The sequence below is a fragment of the Puma concolor genome, chromosome B2, assembly GCF_028749965.1.
Source record: "Puma concolor isolate L17-30 chromosome B2, mPumCon1.1.hap2, whole genome shotgun sequence".
NCBI lineage: Eukaryota > Metazoa > Chordata > Mammalia > Carnivora > Felidae > Puma > Puma concolor.
The window spans coordinates 59,418,465-59,442,989 of record NC_141671.1 but is presented as its reverse complement, the minus strand read 5'-3'; the positions used below and the strand labels follow the sequence as shown (position 1 = coordinate 59,442,989).

At 35.4% G+C, this 24,525-nt stretch overlaps 3 pseudogenes; all 3 read right to left on the bottom strand.

The window, feature by feature from the left end:
• Positions 1-19,222: 19,222 nt before the first annotated feature.
• LOC112862176 (leucine-rich repeat-containing protein 17 pseudogene) lies at positions 19,223-20,190 on the bottom strand (annotated as a pseudogene).
• Positions 20,191-21,723: 1,533 nt separating this feature from the next.
• LOC112862177 (iron-sulfur cluster assembly enzyme ISCU pseudogene) lies at positions 21,724-22,544 on the bottom strand (annotated as a pseudogene).
• Positions 22,545-22,706: 162 nt separating this feature from the next.
• LOC112862180 (CUGBP Elav-like family member 2 pseudogene) lies at positions 22,707-23,766 on the bottom strand (annotated as a pseudogene).
• Between the last annotated feature and the right edge of the window lie 759 nt (positions 23,767-24,525).

Here is a 24,525-nt window from a genome sequence, read left to right as displayed (position 1 = left end):
ACTGCATCCCTTGGGTAAATACCTAGTAGTGCAATTGCTGGGTCATAGGGTAGTTTTTTTTTTTAATTTTTTGAGGAGCCTCCTTACTGTTTTCCAGAGTGGCTGCACCAGGTTGCGTTCCCACCAGCAGTGTAAAAGTGTTCCTCTTTCTCCACATCCTTGCCAACATCTGTTGTTACCTGAGTTGTAAATGTTGGCCATTCTGACTGGTGTGAGGTGGTATCTCATCACGGTTTTGATTTGTATTTCCTGGACGATGAGTGATGTTGCGCATTTTTTCATGTATTGGTTGGCCATCTGGATGTCTTCTTCTTTTTTTTTTTTAATATGAAATTTATTGTCAAATTGGTTTCCATACAACACCCAGTGCTCATCCCAACAGGTACCCTCCTCAATGCCCATAACCCACTTTCCCCTCCCTCCTACCCCTCATCAACCCTCAGTTTATTCTCAGTTTTTAAGAGTCTCTTATGGTTTGCCTTCCTCCATCTCTAACTTTTTTTTTCCTTTCCTCTCCCCCATGGTCTTCTATTAAGTTTCTCAGGAGAGTGTTATGCTAAGTGAAGTAAGTCATACAGAGAAAGACAGATACCATATGGTTTCACTTTTTTGTGGATCCTGGATGTCTTCTTTGGAGAAGTGTCTATTCATGTCTTTTGCCCATTTCTTCAATGGATTATTTGTTTTCTGGGTGTTGAGTCTGATAAGTTCTTTATAGATTTTGGATACTAACCCTTTATCTGGTATGTCGTTTGCAAATATCTTCTCCCATTTTGTTGGTTACCTTTTAGTTTTGCTGATTGTTTCCTTCGCTCTGCAGAAGTTTTTATTTTGATGATGTCCCAATAGTTCATTTTTGCTTTTGTTTCCCTTGCCTCCAGAGAGGTGTTGAGTAAGAACTTGCTGCAGCCACAGTTTTAAAGTCATTCACATTTTTTAATGTCTTATTGTTAAAGGGTTCTTTGACTAGTTCTTTCTGTTTCTAAAGACAAGTTTCTTTTCATTACTTTTAAACCATACTATATACAATAGTACCAAAATCTTTTCTTGAAAACTCCAATACATTTTCACCTTAAAATTATAAAAATATATTTTAATCATGGCATTTTGTAATCAGTAAGTCATAATTTTCCCCACTCTTCTTATCCCCAAGTTATCATTACTTCATAAGATAATATTTTCAATATTGTTATTTCAATTGTTTTAAATATAGCAGTCAGATATTATAACAATCTTTATTTTTGGCAGAATCCATACTATATTTTGAAATATAGATATTTTTAATAAAGATTAGCAAGGAGTTTCTATTAGAGAATTAATGTACGTGGAAATAAGAATTTAACTTATTCATTTCAACATCATGCCTTTTTTCACTTAATGTAAATTACAATAATCACAACACTAATAAAAAGAGAACACTAAAAAATCACTAGCACTTAAAAGTACTCTAAATTTTATAACAAAATAAGTACATTTTATATTGATTTTTTCATTTCCCCATTTACTATTTATCCTCAAAATAGACCTGTGATTTTAGTTCTAACATAATTTTGAAATTATAGATGAAAAACTTACTGATATTTATAAATGTAAAATATGTCATTTATCACAGTCATACAGGTGGTAATTGCTTGAGCCATTACTCATCTCTGTGTCATCTCTAGGTCAAGAATATCAAAGCCTTAGCTCTTACTATTGCATACCCTTCTTATTACATACTACTCTCTCTTTATTTTTAAGTTAAAATCATCTTCTGGAGAACTCCTCATGTAGTCAATTTCAGATTCATAACTACATACTAGACTGATGTTCCCTGAAAGAATCCAATTTTGTAATTCATCTAAAATAGTTCTACTCTGAGTTCTTTAAACACATCATTGAAATTTTAACTCTTCTGTTTTATTTGTTGATTCAAACACACAACTTCTCTGGTGTCTGGTTTTCAGTGTTTCATTGCTCAGATAATGATGTGTTCATTAAAATTTCCTAGTTGTTTAGTGTTCGTTGTGGGCTTTAGCACTGAGATAGACCTAAAACATTCTATTAGTTGAATAGCAAAGAGAAGTGGTAAACACTATTTATTCCCCAAAGAAATTCAGCTATCTCATAAAGGCTTAGCTGATGTAAAATAATAATGAGATGAATGGAGTCCTAAATGATTATTTCTAGTTATTTGCTCACTAAATGTGGTTAGGGATTTAAAAAAAAAAAAAAAAGCTTTACATATCAAAGAATTACCAACAAAGAAATTTAGACAGTTGACATGTTGATACTGCATTCTGCAGGCTCGTATGGAGCTTTTCCCATCCAGTATACATTCATTTGATTCAGAACTGTTTAGCGCAGATAAATGATTGTCCTAACACTGAGAATATTACATGAGCTATATTTGGCAATTGCAAAGAAGAGCACATATCACCACATTAACATTAAAATTTATATTTAGATCAATTCTAATAGGCTGAAATCAGGAATTGTTTTGTAAAACATATTTTCATAGATATTTCCCTGATCAGAATGTTTTAATAATGTCATAATACTCTACTACCTCTTTGGATATTAGGGTATTTAAAATGGTTAATGGTAAGTATAAATCTTAATGATATATTAGCTTTGTAATAATTCTTATGAATATAGTTTCTGTCTTTAGAAAGTATGTATTCCTTAAAGCCATTTTGAACATTAAAAAATTACATATTCTCATATGATTGTAACTCACAAGAGAAATAAAATTTTCAGTCCTAATTTCTCTTATTATCTTGGTTCTCACTCCTTTACATCATATTTTTTTTAACTCATACAAACTACTGTATTGAGATCTGGCCATCTTCAATTTAAAAAAAACTAAATAAATTCAATTAAAAGCATATCTAGAGTTTTTATGGCTCATAAAACCTAGAAGTTCATTTATGCATCTAATTTCAGGCATAGCTGGATCCAGGTATTATGATATAGTCCAGAAATCATTTCTTTTCTTTTTTTTCTTTTTTTTTTTTTTTTTTTTTTTTTACTTTTTTCCCTGTATACTATATTGGCTTTATTCAAAAGGGAACTCTATATACTTGATGGAAAACTGCTATTGATAACTTTGAGCCTCCATCTTCTCAGGCTACAATTCGAAAGAAAAATGAAATCATCTCCTAAGAAAACTAGTCAGCATTGCTTGAGTCAAATTCTCACCTCCAAACCAAACAAAATTCCACATTTATTTGATTTTCTCTCTGTACTATATGATCTGTACCATGTCAAGTGGCAAGAAAATATAAGTCCTTAAGCAGTTCTATTGTGATGATACAGCTTTGGAAATTATGTATATATATATATATATATATATATAATTTTTTCTTAAGGAAAAAAAAAACTATATCTGCCTGCTCTACCTGGTTTGGCAGATTTTCATTTCAACTCAACATTTTCCATAAAGTAGAAATGTCACATAGTTAACTGGAGGAGATGCCAGAAATCCTAAGCTTCTTGAACACAGCTTCTAAATTTGGATTCTGAGCTGAATGCCCCAATAGCCATTTATCTAAGATTAGACACTAAATGCTTAGTGATTACAAAGAACAGTAGGGAATATTCAAAAAAAAATTGTTTTTGGTCTTCATCATGAAGTATAATAATGACTATTTTTCTACCCTTTGCATGAATTTTCAAATCTTCAGAGTTGGGTTTTCCCATATAATCCTTTTGCACCAAAATCATGCAGAGGAATTTTAAATTTATGTTATGTTAATTTTATAACATAAACTTCTACTTTTGAGGCTTGCATAGTGAAAAATAGAAAAAAATATAATCCTAATAATTAACCATAATTTTAAAAGGCACAAAGTTGACCAAGAAAGAGATTTATATATGATACTAGTGTCTGAAAGTGTAAACTTTTGTGAAGTTTCTGAAAATAGCTTTTAGTCTCTCTCTAAGACCTGCCTTATTTTTTTTTCATATTTTAATGTTTAACTTTACTTCAGAATTCATGTCTATGCTTTTCATTCATGTGAGTGTATTCCTAGCATTTTTTCTGATTGTTATCTAGGGCTAGACTTCTTTTGATTTACAGATAAGAGGCAGGGATTATGAATTGTGTCTCCCAAATTTCATATGTGACTATTTGGAGATAGGGTATTTAAAAAGTAATTAAGGTATAATTAAGGTAGAATGAGGTCATAGAAATGGGACCTAATCCAATATGACTTATGTCCTTATAAGAAGAGATGATGAAACAGACTGAGGGAAAATCACATGAAGACACCAGAAGACAAACATCTACAAGCCAATGAGAGAGACCCTCAGAAGAAACCAACCCTGCTAATACCTTGATCTTGGACATTGTATTCCAGAATTGTGAGAGAATAAATGTCTGTGTTTTAAGCCAACCAGTCTGTGTTACTTTGTTAGGTCAGCCATTGCAAAATAATAGAGTGGGTAAGGAAGTGAACAAGAAAGGAAATTCCTGAAGCAACCAAAGAACTGTTAAAAATATAAAATTGTTGGGGGTCCTGGGTGGCTCAGTCAGTTAAGCATCTGACTCTTGATTTCGACTCAGGTCATGATCTCATGGTTCTGGAGTTCAAGCCCCGCATTGGGCTCTGTGCTGACAGCATGGAGCCTGCTTGGGATTCTCTACCTCTCTGCCCTTTCCCGAGCTCTCCCTCTCAAAAATAAATAAATAAACTTAATATATATATAATTGTTGGGGTGCCTGGGTGGCTCAGTTGGTTAAGCATCCGACTTCAGCTCAGGTCATGATCTTGCAGTTCGTGAGTTCCAGCTCTGGCATCAGGCTCTTTGTTGTCAGCACAAAGCCCGCTTCAGGTCCTCTGTCTCCCTCTCTCTCTGCCCTCTGCCCCCCCCCCTCAAAAATAAACATTAACATATATATAATATATACTATATATAATATATATTATATGTGTGTGTATATATATAAAATATATATTATATATATGATTGTTAAAGTAAAAAAATAGCAGATTAAATACCTTGGTTAATAATCTGACATTAAAATGGTATTTGGTAGAGAACTATGAACACCTGTGTCATGTTCTTAACACAGAGTGAAAATCCTAGAGTGAAAAATAATGGTCAGGGAAAATTGCTTGAAAGTTAGCATGCTTTTTTACTTCAAGGCTATGGCTTTCCCCACCCACTCTCCAAATACAAACTATTTGATGATAGATGGTGTCAGGGAGGATTCTTTCAGCCCAAGATGAAGATAGTCTAAAAAATATACAGGCTGGATGATTCACTCCTTCTAGAAGTGTCCTAAAACACCAAAGTAATACAAATGTTAAAAATTAAAAGAACATGAAAAATGGAGAGAATTTGCTTGAGACCATACAGGAGCTTTTTCTTGTAAAGGTAAAGTAACCAGTTGTGTGACATTTAGCGGATCTTAATAATTATAATTTTAAAAGTATATATTTACTGATTTTAATAAATATTAAATTTGTTAATTTGTGTATTTCATTAAAAACGCAATTGAAATTCTCAGTATTTTAAGTATAATGGAGAACCTGGTTATAGTTTCTTTGGGGAAGCAACAAGTAGCTTTCTATAACTAAACATCATTTCGAAAAGAAACAGTCTGTTAGAAATTTATTCTAGTATGTATATATACATTAAAGTTTGAGAAGCACTTACACATATCATGTTCTCTCACTGCTATGTACTTATTTTAGAAATGAAAAATGAAAATATTTTATAGTTATTTCACAGCTATGAGTTTCATAGAGTTCATGACATTTTTCATTATCCTTCTTTTGCATAAATGTGACTCTACTACGTAAATCAGTTTCTATAATTGGAGCTTGGATTTGTTTTTTCTTTACTCAGTTTTCTAAAAACAAAATTGCAAACCAGAAAGAATGATCCTCAGGAAATATACAGTTTGGTAAATAAGTAGAGGTCAGAATAGTTAATCTGCATTTTAATAAGCCTAATCGAAACCATAGATGCTCTTGAGAGAAATAAATTATCTGCATATAAAAAATCCCACAGGCATTTCTTAAAGTTCAGTTTATGCAGTGATTTATTAATTATGATCTGATTTAGGCTGATGAGTGGTCAGTTTTCTAATTCACTTCTATTATTTCCTGGAAAATTATAAAAGACATACATGTTTGAGAATTTTTAACCATTTTAGCTATATTAACAACAATAAAGACTTTTAAAGAATTTCAGAAATTTCTGATTCCATGCTGAATTCGAATATACGTCCAAACTTTAGCTTAAAATTAAACTCCAAAACAGCAATTATCTAGAAAGAAATATACTTTATACATTTCTATTTCTCTGTTATGCCTTGTGGCAAGATGGAAAATATGTAATGCCATGATGCAACTCTTGTTATATTTTTAAAAAGGAAAGTAGAAAAATGTAATTCTTAAAATGTATTTATTTTAGAGAGAGAAAGCATGAGCAGAGAGGGGTAGAGAGAGAGGAAGAGAGAGAATCCCAAGCAGGCTTCATGCTGTCAGTACAGTGTTCAGTGCAGGGCTCGATCCCATGAACTTTGAGATCATGACCTGGCTGAGATCAAGAGCCGGATGCTTAACCCACTGAGCCACCCAGGTGCCTTCAGAAGTATAATTTTTAAAATGCGTATTCTTACTGTTAAGTAATTACGAGGGATCTTTCTCTGTGTATTTCTTATTTAGTGCAAATTTTCTAAATCCTGCTGCTATAGAATTGTATAGGAAATTTAAAAATTCACTTTTAATATTAACCCCAACTCAAACATGCCTCTTAAGTAAATACTACCTACAAATTGAGGAAACAAATTGAGGAATCATGAATCTTTCCTTTGGCAGAAAATGCAATATAAATATAAAGGAAACCAACTTAAAAGTAGAATTTAAATTCTTACCAAGGATTCAGGATCTTATAAAACTGACAAAAGTTCCATTGGAGAATTGCTTCAATCATAAACTATGCTGTGGACATTAGAGCTAGACTAGTTAAAACTGAAGAAGAGAAAATAAGAATGATTACATGAGACACCATTCAAAGGATAATAATTTATATATTAAAGATTAATCAAAGGAGAAGTAAAGGATGCAGTAAGAAAATACGGGGTATGTTTAGGTTTGGGGGCATGTCAGAAACCAAAATCTTATAATTTTATTTTATTTAACAAAGTACCCATTTTATTTTATTGTTTTTTTTCAAGTTTTTACTTAAACACCGGATATCTAACATATATAGAAAAATTGATTTCAGGTGTAGAATTTAGTGATTCGTTACTTACATGTAATCAATATCCAGGGCTTGTCACACATACCCTCCCTAATGACCATCATCCATTTAACACAGCCCCCACCCAGCTCCCTCCATCAACCCTCAGTTTGTTTTCTATAGTTAAGAGTCCCTTATGGTTTGCTTCCCTTTCTCTTTTTTTTCCTTTCCCTGTGTTCATCTGTTTTGTTTCTTAACTTCCACCACATGAGTGAAATCATATGGTGCTGTCTTTCTCTTAGTGATTTATTTCACTTAGCATAATACACTCTAGGTCCATCCACACCATTGCAAATGGAAAGATTGCATTCTTTGTGATGACTGAGTAATATTCTATTCTCTCGCACACGCGCACGCTCTCTCTCTCCCTCTCTCTTCTCTCTCATATATATATATATATATATATATATATATATATATATATACACACACACATCCATCAGTTGATGGATATTTGTACTTTTTCCATAGTTTGCTTATTATTGATAATTCTACTATAAACATCAGGGTGCATGTGCCCCTTGGAATCAGTATTTTTGTATTCTTTGGCTAAATACCTAGTAGAGCAACTGTTAGGTCATAAGGCAGTGCTATTTTTAACTTTTTGAGGAACCTCCATACTGTTTTCCAGAGTGGCTGCACCAGTTTGCATTTCTATCAACAGTGTAAGAGGGTTCTCCTCTTCTACACCCTTACTAATATTTTGTGTTTCCTGTGTTGTTAATTTTAGCCATTTTGACTGCTGCGAGTTGGCATCTCATCATGGTTTTGATTTGTATTTCCTTGATGATGAGTGATGTTGAGCATCTTCTCATGTGCCTGTTAGCCATCTGGCTGACTTCTTTGAAAAAAATGTCTGTTTGTGTTTTCTGCCCATTTCTTAACTGGATTATTTACTTCTGGGGTGTTAAGTTTGATAAGTTCTTTATAGATTTTGGATACTAACCCTTTATCCGACATGTCATTTTCAAATATCTTCTCCTATTCTACAGGCTGCCATTTAGTTTTGTTGATTGTTTCCTTCACTATGCAAAAGCTTTTTATCTTCATAGTCCAAATAGTTCATTTTTCTTTTTGTTTCCTTTGCCACTGGAGATGTGTCTAGTAAGAAGATGCTCCAGGGGCGCCTGGGTGGCTCAGTTGGTTAAGTATCCAACTTCAGCCTCAGGTCGCAATCTCACGGTCCGGGAGTTCGAGTCCCGCATCAGGCTCTGGGCTGATGGCTCAGAGCCTGGAACCTGCTTCCGATTCTGTGTCTCCCTCTCTCTCTGCCCCTGCCCCATTCATGCTCTGTCTCTCTCTGTCAAAAAAAAATAAATAAATAAACGTTAAAAAAAATTAAAAAAAAAAAAAAGAAGATGCTCCAGCTGAGGTGAAAGAGGTTGCTGTCTGTGTTCTCCCCCAGCATTTTGATGCTTTCCTGTTTCACATTTAGGTCTTTCATCCATTTTGAGTTTATTTTTGTGTATGGTGTAAGAAAGTGGTACATGCTCATTCTTCTGCATGTCGCTGTCCAGTTTTCACAACACCATTTGTTGAAGAGACTCCCCCCCCCCCACCTGCCACCATTGGATATTCTTTCCTGCTTTGTCAAAGATGAGTTGACCATATAGTTTTGGGTCCATTTCTGAGTTCTCTATTCTGTTCCATTGATATATATGTCTGTTTTTGTGCCACTACCATATTGTCTTGTTGACTACAGCTTTGTAATATAGCTTGAAGTCCAGAATCAGGATGCTTCCAGCTTTGCTTTGCTTTTTTCAGGATGGCTTTGGCTATTTGGGGTCTTTTACAGTTCCAAATTTAATATTGTTTGTTCTAGCTCTGTGAAAAATTCTGGTGGTATTTTGATAGGGATTGCATTAAATGTGAAGATAGCTTTGGATAGTATAGACATTTAAACAATATTTGTTCTTCTTATCCATGAGCATGAAATGTTTTTCCATTTCTTTGTGTCCTATTCAATATCTTTCATAAGTCTTCTATAGTTTTTAACACATAGATCTTTTACCTCTTTGGTTAGGTTTGTTATATTTTTTGGTGTAATTGTAAAAGGGATCAATTCCTTGATTTGTTTTTTCTGCTATTTCATTATTGGTGTATAGAAATGCAACAGATTTTTGGACATTGATTTTATATCCAACTCTGCTGAATTCATGTCTAATAATTTTTTTGGTGGAGTTTTTGGGTTTTCTACATAGAGTATCCTGTCATCTGCAAATAGTGAAAGTTTGATTTCTTCCTTGCTGGTTTATACGCCCTTTATTTCTTTTTCTTGTTTTATTGCTGAGGTTAAGACTTCCAGTTCTTTGTTAAATAACAGTGGTTAGAGTGGACATCCCTGTCTTGTTCTTGACTGTATAGGAAAAGCTCTGTTTTTCCCATTGATAATGATGTTAGCTGTGGGTCTTTAGTATGTGAACTTTATGATGTTGAGTTATGTTTCCTCTATCCCTACTTTGTTGAGGGTTTTAAGTGTATTTTTGTGCAACCTCAGGGAAACTTTGGAAATGCATACATTTTAATGTTTTAAGACTTTTTCATAATTTAATGTGAAATTATGATCCTCTTTTTAGTTTTTTTTACACCTTATAATTCTGTGATAGCTTTCATCATATGTAAATAGATAAATAGACATAAATACAAACATACATATATACCATATGGCTCATGTGTACATAGTTCTTGAAATAAAATACATTTGAAATATTAAAATGTGGAATGTTAAACAGCTCTAACACACATTCTCTCCAACATTACTCAGATAATTACTGTTTATTCACAGAAAAGTAGTACAAAACTTTATCTCTTTATGAGATGATCTTAATTTCTCTAGCAACATACATATATGTATCCATCTACAGAGACAAATGCCAGAACGTATAAGACATCTGTTAAATGTAATATGGGAGTGAAGGGTAGGAGGAAAAATCTGGTTGTTGGAAGAAACTGTTCTTCCAGGGATGTGTAGTCATAACAGAGGTCTGGACACTGATTCATAAGGAATAGGTTGAGAATGTTAGCAAGTTTCCCAAGGAAATGGGAAAATTTTGTGACAAAATAAAATGTATTTTCAAAGGCTTAGAACATGGATTTGAAAGCCCATGGGTTTCTGCTGTTAAGAGAATGTCATACAGTGATTGGAAGAATAAGAAAAAGGTATTTGTCATCACTATAATGATACTCTGGCAAAATGTTTGACACTTTGCATGTGTTAAAAAATAATGGTGGTTCAAGGTAATTTACTTTTTGCTCATAGAACTTTTGAAAAATCAAATGAGTTTCTTCATAAAGTCATGTGTTCTTTAATTTTGGAAAGGTCCTGAAGAATCCAACTATTTCTTGAATATGTTATTTAGGATATTCCAGCACTAGAAATTTGGGACTTTAAATAAAACTTTAAAAAGATTTCATCAGAAAATTCTTCCATACCTGGGTATCTGAGTGGATCAGGATTTGGAATGGGGAATATTGTTTCCAGTGAAATCTCCTAAAATTGTGCCTGCCAAGTGGCTTTTTTTTAATTGAAGTATAATTAACATACAGAGTTATATTAGTTTCAGGTGTATAATGTTTCGAAAATTGTATACATTTCTCAGTGTTCATCAAGATAAGTGTACTTTAATTCTCTATATATTTCACCCAACCCCCTTTTCATCTCCCCTCTGGCAACGACCAATTTGTTCTCTGTATTTAAGCATTCATTTTTTTTTATCTCTTTTTTGTTTATTCATTTATTTTGTTTCTTAAGTTGTATATATGATGAAATTATGTGGTATTTGTTTCTGAATGACTTATTTCACTTAGCATTGTACCCTCTAAATCCGTCCACTTTGTTGCAGATGGCAAGATCTCATTCTTTTTTTTTTTTTATGGTTAAGTAATATTATTCTCTCTGTGTACACACACACACACACACACACACACACACACACACACCCTCATATTTTTTATCCATTCATTAAGGATGTTATATAGGCTGTTCCTATATCTGGCTATTGTAAATAATACTGTGATATCATAGGGGTGCATGTATGTATCTTTTCAAATCAGTATTTTTTATTTTCTTTGGGTAAATACCAGGTAGTGAATTTTTTAATTTAAATTTAGGCCAATTTAGGCAAATTAAATTTTTTAATTTAAATTTAGGCCAATAGAGAGCTCCAATCACTGGTAGCCTAAAAATAATATCTATCTTGTATTGTGTTTTAGGGATTGACAAATGTATGTAAATGACCTTGCAACATGCCTTGTACATAGGTAGAAATTTTACCCATTGTTACTATATAATAGTATTTTGCAAGCTGGAATATAGCAGTTTATTATAAATATGCAAAGTTTCTGAATAGTAATTGAGCATTTTGCCTTGATAAAATCATTCTGATCATAATAGAGTAATACAGACATAGTGGTACAGGTTATAATAGATTAAGATGTTTCATTGCCCAGGTTGGTTCTGGTTGTTTGCATATTATCTCTTAAAAATAATTCCCAGGGTAAGAGTCTGCTTTATTTTATGTTAAATGAATTATTCCTAAAAGCAGAATGTAGAAGAAAAAACTTTCTCTTAACATAAGATCACAGTGTAGTTTAAGTGTATTGAATTCTTTTTTCCATTTTTTTTTCTTTATTTTTTGGGAAGTTATTTAACATACAAAATAGGTTGGGGCTCCATATGTGGCATTTGTAGCAGCTGTTTTGTTGCTTTTATCCCATTGCATCTGTGCTGGGAAGTTTCTAAACACATTTACTATATCTCACTTCAACCTCTACTGTTATACCTTATACTTTTTTTTTGGGGGGGGGAAGCTGAGGGATCTTAGTGAGCATACACACCCATTAACCCCTCATAAATCAATCTAGACTATGAATATGTTAATACCATGGGGACAACCCTTGACTAATGGGCAGTACGAGTCAGTGGACAATTGCTCTGGTTCTCAATCATTCCAGAACACCTTCTATTGTGCCTTCTCCACAGATTTTCAGATGGTCCTCATTGAATGCATAGTTATATATTGCTATATAACAAATTGCCCCCCCCCCCCACTAAGTCCAGTGGCTTAGAACAGCAAGCATTTATTATCTCACCATTTCTGTGATTCAGGAATTTAAGAGTGGCTTATCAGGGTGATTCTAGCTCAGGATCTTTCATTAGGTTGCAGTCAAGTCATTAGCTGGGTGAGTCATATGAAGGACCTGTATGGGGCTAAAGGTCCTCTTCCAAGTACACTCATGTGATTGTTGACCAGAGAATTTACTTCTTCTCCATACGGCCTTTTTCATAGATACTTGAGTATCTTCATGACACAGCAGTTGGCTTGCCTGAGAGAACCAAAGAGAGAAGAATGAGGAAGCCACACTTTGACCAGATGCTGGCTACACCTTAGCAATGAATTATGAAGTAGAGCCTACCACTCGATGAGACAAGAATTAGGATCTTTGCTTTGAAAAGGATGAACAGTTTTAAAACCACTACAGTGGGACTGAGCACCATTACACATAGTGGCAAAGAACTAAATAATACATTCCTAGATGACTCTCTTACGTCCCTGTTTCATTTTCCCTACTTCTTCATTGTTGCTTATTTGCATCACCTCCCAAATAAGCAGCCTGTGTTTAAGTCCTTGTCTCAGTTTCTGCAGGTAGAGCATCCTAAATCAAAACAACTTAGTAGTCTGAAACTTAAATAAACTCTCAAGAGTCAAATATGAAGCAATGTTTAATTGAAAACTTATATGAAATAAAATAATTCATTGTGAGTTTTGTGCATTCATAATCACTGAGAGAGTTGTAGTTATTATTGCTTCCTTTTATCTAAATTATTTTGCTCTCCATATATATAATTTCAGCAGCTATTTAGACAATATTCTGATTTGTAAAGTGGTCTCACAAAACTTAGATTTTTGTTGTAATAATTGCCTTCAGGGAATATTCTCTTAATTTGTATGCATAATTAATAGTAAATGACAATAGAATTAATCAGGATAAAAGTAAAAATGTTGAAAATGGCCTTCAGGATTCATAATTTAGGAAATACTAATAAAAGTACTTATTTTTCATATTAATTAGGATTATACTTTATGCAATTTACTTAAGGCTATAATAAAATTAAGTTAAACATTTACAAATACATATAATCAGATTTCGGTCTATCACCATTTCTGCAACAAATCAATCACAGGAGTTTAAAATTCCTATGTTTTTAAATATTTAGAAGATACAGTATGCTCAAATGAATAGTACAGAAAATAAGTAACATAGCCTAATATCTTTTGAACAAATGATCAAGGCCATTGTGTTCAGGTCATTGGTTTTGCCTACTCACTAGGATATCCCCAACTTTTCAACGTGATGTTCCTGTTGTGTTTCCCAGGAATTAGATTGTTTACTATATCAAAATATTGATATAAGCAAAAGGAGCAAAAAAAATCAATGTGTGAATCCATAGTCATTCACATGAATATATTAAGCAAAAATATTTGGATTCCTAGATCTAATTCAGTTATATAACCATTTCAGTTCCAGTCTAATTACCTAATATATCATCCAGGACTAAGAAGGCATCAGAACACAATGATAAGAGAGATGTAAAATAATTTTATTTTGTTTTATTTTGCCTATGGCTATTCTCCAGAAGTGTGGTTATTTATATGAAAATAAGCCAACAATTCCAGAATGTGTGAATTTTTGACTAAGATATAAGTAAATACACAAAATTAAGCAGAGCATATGAATTCCTAATAACTAAGTGCAATCAGTTATGTAACCTGTAAAGGAAATATCTAACATTCAGAGGGATAGATACTACATATTTTGGTATATTCTATATATTTCATATTTTTAATTTTTTTAATTTTTTTTTTAATAGAGACAGAGCACTAGTGAGGGAGGGGCAGAAAGAGAGGGAGACACAGAGTATGAAATAGGTTCCAGGCTCTGAGCTGTCAGCATAGAGCCTGACGTGGGGCTTGAACTCATGAGCTGGGAGATCATGATCTGAGCTGAAGTCAGACACTTAACCAACTGAGCCACCCAGGCACTCCATAATTTTGTATATTCTAAAGCAAATGGATTTATGTAAGGTTGTCACTAATTATTAGAGGGAAAAAAAGTAGATCACAGAAAAGAACTGTGAGGATTCTGAAATTGTATGAAGTGATTTATTTGCATATTTGATAGTTTTTAGCTATTCTAACTTGAGAATTATTGGCTTCAGCAAGGTTCCAGATATTGAATAAATGATCAGCTTCTGAGCATTTGTAGTTAATATTTTAATGTTGATGCTTTGCAAATGCAAAAAAAGATGCTAAAATATGGTTGCTTCCTTAATAGTTATTAAACAACATCCTACTAAATTATGGTATTCAAATCTGGCAAATGGAATATTAGAGATCGTGACTATACTACTTTCTAAATTGGAAAGTAAATATTTTGAAGTAAAATAAGAGTTTAATAATGTAAGTTGAATTAAGTCTTATTAAAACTCAATTGTAACACATCTCAACTAAAAAGAAAAAGGTTTGAATAGAACTGATTGTGTGGGAGGGAGGGAAATTCAGTTTTTAAATACTACTTGTTATTTCTTACCCCATTGGATGATACCAGACATTATTTTATTTGTTTTATATGTTTGCAGACTTTGTTATGTGCCTCAGAGTTTAACTTGATTAATTCCCCAAGTGGTTATTTTGATGTGGTGGAATCCATAGAGATCCCCACAAACAAGAACAATAACAGACATGGATTATGTTTCACTCTGTTTAAGAGAGAAGAACAGGAACATAATGGGATAGAAATACCACAATGTTGATCTTAGTAAATGTGAAATAAAAATAGCCATATCAAAAGGACAGTATCTACAACTTCAGTGGGATCTGCAGGAAGAGCTTGTTCAAGAGGTAGTGACCAGCAGAGTGCTTATAGAAGAGTGGCCAGGCAAGGTTGTTAACAAAATAGCTACAAACCATACTTAATGATTCTATTTGCAACTTGTCTCCAACAGGTGATGAAGTAGTATTTCCCAATTTGAATCATCATTTGAGAGTAGCTCCTACCACTTGTTAATAGAAGTCCAAACTAACTTTTTTGCACCAAGTACTCAATGCAAGTATGATGTTGTGTCTCTATGAAAGTTTCTTTTGAGTTCTCATTAAAATAAATTTGCTTTCAGTGTTTTAAATTACTATGCTTCATAATTAATTTGTGTTTTATGGCCTTTCCCCTAGTTTTGTAGATCAAGTCTTGCGTTAAAAACTCGATGTGACAGTTTCATAATTTAGTAGTTTCTTACTAGTGTTTTAAAAGACTTTTTTAGCAGTTTTAGGTTCACAACAAAATGCAGAGGAAGATACAGAGATTTCCCATATTTCCCATACACCTGCCCCCACGCATGCATGGTCTCCCCCATTATTAGCATCACTCACCAGAATGGTAGATTTGTTATCAAGGATGAACCTACATTGACACATCATAATCACCCAAAACTATAGTTTACCGTAGGGCTCACACCCAGCATTGTATATTCAATGGTTTAAATATATATGTGTGTGTCTGTGTGTGTGTGTGTATAATGGATATATATATTCGTTATATGGATATACACTCAGCGTTGTATGTTCAATGGTTTAAATATATATATGACATATAAATATATTCAATATACATACAGATAATATATATTCAATATATATGGATATATATCCATATATCCATTATAATATGCAGAATATTTTCACTGCCCTAAAAATCCTCTGTACTCTGCCTGTTCATCCCTTCTCTCCCTCCCCATCACTGGCAACCAACTGATCCTTTTATTCTACTCATAGTTTTGCCTTTTCCAGAATGTCATATAGTTGAAATCTTACAATACATAGCCTTTTTGGATTAGCAATATGCATCTAAATTTCCTGCATGTCTTTTTATAGCTTTATACTCTTTTTTGCAGCACTGAATAATATCCCATTGCTGTAAATAGGCCTTTAATAATGTGATTAAGTGTGGGAAGAGGGGAAGCATTCCATAGTCCTATGACTAGGGTCAGTCTTTTGGTGAGTATGTCTCTGGACTGTGAACTTCACAAGTGTTTCTCAGATCACATAGGTGAGATGGAATGGCTAGAGTGGGATGGAGTCGGGTATTTCCCTTTCCCCACATGGAAGGCTAAAATTAATTGGAGTTTGGTATTTCCCTTCCATAGGTGAGTTAGGTTCTGATAATACCCCAGCAAGGTAGACTCTTGTTAGCTAGCTTCTCCTGAGGGCAGCCCTTATTAAGAACAATGTTCTGGGGGTGCCTGGTGGCTTAGTCATTTATGTGTCTGACTCGTGATTTCTGCTCAAATCATGATCTCATGGTTTCTGGGATCGAGCTGAGCATCAGGCTCTGTGCTGGGCGTGGAGCCTGCTTGGGATTCCCTGTTTCCCTCTATCTGTGCCCCTCCCTTGCTCCTACTCTCTCTTTCTCTCAAAGATAAATAAATGAACATTTAAAAAAAAGCAGAATGTTCTGGTGTATTTCAACATGGTAACTTTCCCCCCTTCCCTTGTCAGAAGCAGGAGGAGGTTTTTCTCTGATATTTACTGTTGGAACGTGGTCAGGCTTCTGGGGGTAAATCTCAAAATATTGTGGGACCTTCATATGACTCAGTCCCTGAACAATTTTCTCTCTCAGACTTGTTCCACACCAAGCCTCTAGCAATGCATCAATTAAAGCTCAAGCTTTCTTCTCAGGCTCTGGTGCCCATCTCAATTTCCTTGTGTGAGTCTCTATGCCAGTAACCCAGGACTCCCTGTATTCCCCTGTCTCTTCAGTGTTGGGATCATTGTTTTGCCCCATTCCCTCCCTCTCTTGTGGACCAGGAATAGTTTAATTTTTCAGTCTGTTCAGCTTGTTATTTTTTAGGACAGAGGTGTATTATTAGTTCTTTAATACATCTTTTTGTATAAACAAACCAGGTACATCATTTCAATATGTCAGAAATCCCATTAAGATGTTTCTGAGGTGAATAGATATATTTGAGATTAAATTACCTATAACAGCAATAAACATAGCTCAATTATTTGATATATTAAGCATTATTCTTAGTCATGGTATAAATATTTTTTATAGAGTATAGGGCTAAAAACTTATGCATTTCTATATTTTAAAGATGGGTGGGGAGCCTGGGTGCCTCAGTTGGTTGAGCATCCAACTCTTGATTTTGGCTCAAGTTATAGTCCCAGAGTCATGGGATCAGGTCCCACACTGAGCCTGGAGCTTGCTTGAGATTCTCTCTCTTTCTCCCTCTGCCCCTCTTCCCCTCCCCCCTCTCCCATTCTCTCTCTAAAACAAAAAACAAAACAGTAAGAGGATGTATAGAATCTTTTCATTATTCAAGCTAAGAATATAAAGATGACACAACCTTGCAAAAAGAGTAAAAGTTTAATGATAAAAGTTTAAATTAAAAGTATAAGCCATTTGCAGATTATAAGAAGAGGACTGTATTCAAGCCTGAAATCAACAAGTGGGGATCATGCCAGGAGAGCAAGCCTGGTTTAACATTCATAAACCAATCTATGTAATTAATTAATCATATTCACAAATAATTTAAAAAACATATAATCATATCAGTCATATTAGCATATCATGTATCATTTGACCATATGATATTAACAGATGAATAAGAAAAACCATAAATTATAATATTAGATGCACAGAAATCATCTGAGAAAAGTCAAAGTTCATTCATGATAATGGCTGTCAAAAAACTAAGAATTAGTAGGAACTTCCTTAACATAATAAAATATTTACAGATAGGACAAGAAGAAATTGATCTGTCTTTATTCACAGATGGTATAATTGTCTTTGTGGGATACTCCAAAGAATCTCTTTTTTTTTTTTTTTTTTTCCGAAAACCACCCCTGGAACTAATAAGATGCTTTAACAAGTTTGCAAGATATAAGGTATACAAAAATCAATTGCTTTCTAGCAATGAACATTGGTATATTGGAAAGAAAGAAACAAAAAACAAATACCACTTACAAAACAACCATCCCAAAATAAAAGACTTATGTATAAATCTAACAAAATACCTATAACTTCTGTATGTGGAAAACTGCAAAACACTCATGAAATAAACATGATCTAATAAATTGAGATATATTTCTTATTCACAATCTAAGTAAGTGGAGAAATGTTTATTCACTTATTCTGAGAGAGAGAGAGAGCATGAGCTGGGGAGGGGCAAAGAGGGAGAGAGAATCTCAAGCAGGATCCACACTATCAATACAGAGCCCAATATAGGGCTTGAACCCATGAACCATGAGATCATGACCTGTGAAATCAGGAGTCAATGCTTAACTGACTGAGCCACCCAGGCACCCCAATGGAGAAATATTTCTTACTAATTAGAACACTCAATATTTTTAAGATGTTATTTCTCCCCAACTTGTTTTCTCCCCGACTTGATCTATAGATTAAAAACAATACCACTCAAATCTCAGCAAAGTTTATATACATAATAAGGCTTATTATATATACATATAGTTGTATATATTCTTCCTTAAGCTAGGAATGCATATACATATGATATATATATTTTTACATATATATATATACACATATACATATACATATATATACACACATATATAGATATACATATATATATATATTAAATGAACCAAGTTTTTTTTTAATTTTATTTGCAAAAGGCAGTAAAAACATATATACAGGACATATGAAATTCCAATGCCATCAGTAGGACCCACCTCCTGCAGTTTACCAGTGTGGAATCTTCGCCAAAGGCTGGTCTGCAAACAGGCAGGCAAGCAGGATGAAAGCATTCCTTTGATTGCTAGAATTTCTCGCAATAATAATAATAATTAAGGGAACCTTCCTTTAGCTGGATACTGCATAAATAGGCAACACAGCTAATCAAAATGTAAACATATGGTTTTCTGACACCGGTATAGCAATTCAAAACTAGTTGCAACCAGAATAATTTCTAAGTTATCCTACTATAGGGATTCTTGCACTCTGCTACATGATCCCTATGAATCTTCTCCCAGTCATCATCTTCTCGACCTTAATCAAATGTCTCAGGGTGTAATTTGTCTTTGGGGCATTCTTCAAAGTAACTGTGAACATATTTTCCCACAAACCACCCTGTGTATTCTTCAGGCATCTTGCATCCCAGGCCATTATATTGTACGTTGTAGTGGTGCTTTAGCCAGTAGTAGAGGTAGTGGATATTGTAGTCACATTTCCAAGGGTATCTCTGAGCCACAAGAGTTGCAAAAAATACAAGTCTTCTAATACACCACAATCATAGTTTTGTAGACTTTTGTTTGATAATTCTAACTCTTCTAAATGTGTGAATCCTAAAAAAGCACCAGTATCTATGAATTCAATACCATTGCTGCTGAGGTTTAATTTTTTTAGCTCATGAATATCTTCAAACTCCTTGGGTCAAAGCTGGTTGATTTCATTGTATGACAAGTCAAGTTTAACAATATGTGGAGGGATGTTGTTTGGAACTTTCTTCTACTCTTTCTGTTTGCAGTCCAGCGTTTGTATGGGAAACATGTAATTGTAGCAAAGAGAAGAGTCTACCTCGGGCTTGATGACTGGGGGTCTCCCTGACATTGGGGTTTCAGGTCTAATTGTTCCCTTTCTTCTTCACTTCATAACTGTTCAAGGTTTATCTGCAGCAGCTTTTGATTTTTAGATCTTGTGGGCTTTCACACTTGGTGTAGTTCCCCAAATCCGGGTTTCTTGGAATCTGCAACATTGAAATAAGCATTTCCATCTCATGAGTACACGCCACGGGTTGTCATATATATATGACAGATAGATAGATAGATAGATAGATAGATAGATAGATAGATGAGTGATAGCAAGTTCCCCTCTAAAATTTAAAAATACCAAATCCATGACACCAAAGTAATGTGTGATCATGGGCTGATTAGTCATTAGTCCTTCGAGATGTCCCATTTGAGATAATAGTAGGATTGGAGTAAAGAATTGAAATGGTCCCAAAATAGGAATCAGATGCCAGGTAGAGTTCCAGTATAGAAACCCCCATGTTGAGATGAGCCCGGGGCAAGAAGAGGTACATGTTCAAGCAAGGATTGCTGGTTTCTCCAGGCTAGGTGATAATATACATGTTCAAGGAACAATACACACACACACACACACACACACACACACACACACATATATATGCCTCATCTGTATGTCATATATATGACATATATATGTCATATATATTTGTCTCATATGTATGTCATATATATGTCATACATATGTCTCATATGTATGTCATTTATGACATATAACATATATATCATATATATTTCATGTATATATGTCATATATATATATATATTTCACATTCCTACATTCCATTTTCAGAGATTAAACATTGAGAAACCTTGTTCACATGCATAACTATAGGGAAACAGAAGGAGGTTGTTTTTTTTTTAAGTTTATTTATTTTGAGAACGGGGGGAGGGGCAGAGGGAAACTCCCAAGCAGCTTCAGCACCAGCTCAGACCCCACATGGTAATGGAACTCACAGTGAGATCACCACATGAGCTGAAATCAAGAGTCAGCCAGATAACCAACTCAGCCACCCAGGCACCCCTAGAAGGAGTTTTATTATACCAATATCACTCACTTCTTTAAACGCCTTTCAACAAATCTGCCAAAAATCACACCTTTATCAGTAATCAAAGAACCTGTTTTAATCTTTCACCTAACAGACTGTTAGCTACTCCTTCAGTTTTCTCTCAAGACAATATATATATGAAATATATATATTATATATATGTGAAATTTATCACGTAGCCTTGAGAAACCAGCCATCCTTGCTTGAACATTTACCTCTTCTCACTCCCGACCATCTCAACATGGGGTTTCTATACTGGAACTAAATATATATATATATATATATATACACACACACACACACACACACATATACACACACACATATATATGTATATAAAACTGTATGTGTATATTACTGTACATAAAACAGATTTGCATACATATATATAATAAAATAATGGTCTTACATTATTTTATTATATATATGTATGCAAACCTGTTTTATGTACAGTAATTGGCTGTATCAAATAATCATACCAAAGCCTTGTACTGGTAATCTTCCTCAGATAGGTTCAAGTGAAATTCGGCATTTGTGTACTTCGTGGACTACCATACTTGAGACTTCGTTTCTGATTTTAGTTTTCAGGCCATGCACACAATTCAAAATATACACAAACTGGGTTAAGGCAATAGAAGTGGGCTGAAATAAAGCATGGGATTTGGAACAAGTAAACTGTGTATTTTGATTGCGTTAGAGCCACAATGTGACCAGCAAGTGCTGTGCATGTCTCAGGGCTCTTTTACTGTAGTGTCAGGGGCTTCTGAACATCTACGGTGATTGCGTGGCGGGTGGACAAACAGTGTATATGACCTGCTGGACGCTTAGCTGAGGGCTCATTTCTTCTCTACCTCTCTTTTCTTGGATTCTTGTTTCAGTCTGTCATCACCAAGGCAGCCTGGATTGCATCTTCACCAGGATGGAACAGTGCAGCTTCACGAGGGGAAGGCAGAGCTCCTCGGCAATGTCTGTGTTCTTGATGGTCAGGGCTTCCTCCACCGTCTTCCCTTTTACCCATTCTGTGGCTAATGACCTGGAGGCAGTTGCAGAACCACAGCCAAATGTTTTAAACTTGGCATCCACAGTCGTCCCTTTTTCATCTACTTGAATCTGTAATTCCATCCAGTCACCACATGCTGGAGCTCCCACCAATCCATATCCAACATTTTTTGATGTCTTGTCAAGGGAGCGCACATTACTCGGATTTTCACAGTGATCAACAACTGTCTTGTGATAGACCCGGGTGGGAGCCGACAGCTGCCAAGCAGACAGATGCGGGCTTCAGAGTGGCAGGGCGGACCCTGCCCGCCTCAGAAGGCCGGCTCCAACCGCCGCCGTCTTGTGGGCTTGCGCCTGCACAGGCTAAGCAGAAGACAGTTGTGTTTTTTGTTTGTTTCTTTGTTCACGATTTTTGGTTTAAGTAAACACTTTTCCTGGTTCACACTGTTTCGTAGGGACTGTTTGAAACTAGACACATTCTTAATTCCCCATGGACTATACATACCTTTATTACCCCAATTGCAAACAACTAAAAAACAAAATAATTTAAGCCTGTTGTCCTTGCCGGAAACAACATTTGTATGACATAGACTCCACACAAGAACTTCATAGTCATAGCTTCTCTGCCATTCAACAGAGTCCGTCTGTAGTCCCTCATGGTAATGTAGGGAAAATACCAACAAAGCACAACAGATGGGATGCAGAGAGGCATACACACAGACCTGAGGACCTCGCACAGCAGTCATGAGCATGTGCTGAGGAGGACAGCCATTCCCACTGGCATGTTACTTTGCAGACCAAGGAAAGGACAGGCAGGCGATCAAATCAAATCCCTTGTTTTCAGGGAGCTATGTCTGTTGATGGTACTCGCTAGTGCATTCATATTATTCAGTCCTACAGTGGCTCCCATCAGCCCTTGCAGAGTCAGAAGAGAGGTCAGAGAATTCATGGCTGCACCAGCACTGGAGTTGGTGGTTGAAGCAGCCACTGGACTTACGAGGGCTCCTGGGGTGCTGCTCGTGGTGGACAAAGGGTTTGCTTGGTGGTGGTGGCTGAGGTCTGGGCCTTAGCCACTGCTGCTGCCATCATCGCCAGGTTCTGTAACTGCAGGGCATTCATACCAGCCATCTGCTGAATGCCACTGAACGCACCCAGGTTGCTGGAGGAGGTGGCCTGCTGCAGAGGTGCCAGGTACTGTGGGGTGAGTCCGCCCATACTTGTCAGGTTCCCCCAGGTGGCAGTGTTGAACTGTTGCATCTGCCGTGCCAGCTGCTGTTGGAGGCGCCTTTGCTCTTTGTCCTTCTGAGTGTCTGCGAACTTGACTACGACGGGTGAGGAGCAGCCCTCCATGGTCTGAGACTGATGCATGGCTTTGATTGCATTCTGTGCCATTGCCCTTATAGAAAATGTGACAAACGCACAGCCTCGACTCAGCCCGTCGGTCCCGGGACAATCTGGCATTCTTCTATCTGGCCAAATGGAGAAAACATCACTGATATCATTCTCATTACATTTCTTCAAAACCATTCCTACAAACAATTTTCGGTCTTCCATGGCGTCTGACTTTTCGCTATCTGCAGGTTTCAACTGAATGGGATGATATATCCCAGGTAAAGTTTTAATATTGTGCAGTGCATTCTGGGCCTCAAGTGCAGTTTTTCTTGTATAAAATGTTACCAAACAACAACCTTTACTCTGGGGAGGGTTCTGACTCCAGTCGGGGAGGACATTGATCTGGTAGATGGCTCCATAAGGCTCAAAAAGTTCTCCCAGCTTCTTTTCCAACCAGGACCGGGGATCTGTCCAACAAACTTCTTAATGGGATCTGGGTCTCGTTGGTCTGAGTGACCCAAAGCACTTTTCATCTGTTGGCTGTACTGTTAATTCTGTCAGGAATTAGTAGGCAGCCCTCAACCATCTTGTCAGGGAGAAAATCCAGCTTGAAGGCAGAAGTTATGTGCTCAGCGCGTGCTCTGCGCTCTGGTGCAGGATGGGGGGGGGGAAGGGGGCTTTTTTTTTTTGTAAATTATCCAAAATGATTTCTTTATTGAGTTTACGTAACTACATAGACTTCACAGTTCTATGGCATATTTATATTTAGCTACAGTCACAAATACATTTTAACATTCACAATGATGAGCATCACCATCACCATTCCAATAAACAAAACTTATGTATGAATAAAGAAAAATTATATTGTAGATACTTGCCCCTTAAGGAAATATAGTATAACTCTTTACCCCTAAGTGTGGGATGTATATGGCTACTTCCTTCTAAAGGGTATACTTGATATGACTTAATGAAAATGAGTTTTGCTATCTTTATCCCTAATACTCCTATCACCAGTAAAATCATGACAATACCATCAAACAAGCCCAAGTTGAAGGAAAGCAACAAATACTTCTCAGAACTCTGGAGTTTATTAAAAAAAAAACTATTGAAAACTAGGTGGCACAGTTGGTTAAGCATCCAACTCTTGGTTTTAGCTGGTCATGATTTGGTGGTTGCATGAGTTCAAGCCACATTTCCAGCTCTGTGCTAGTGGTGGGGAGACTGGTTGGGATTCTCTCTCTCCCTCTCTCTGCCCCTGCCCTACTCACACTGTCTTGGTTTTTCTCAAATGAAATAAACTTAAAAAA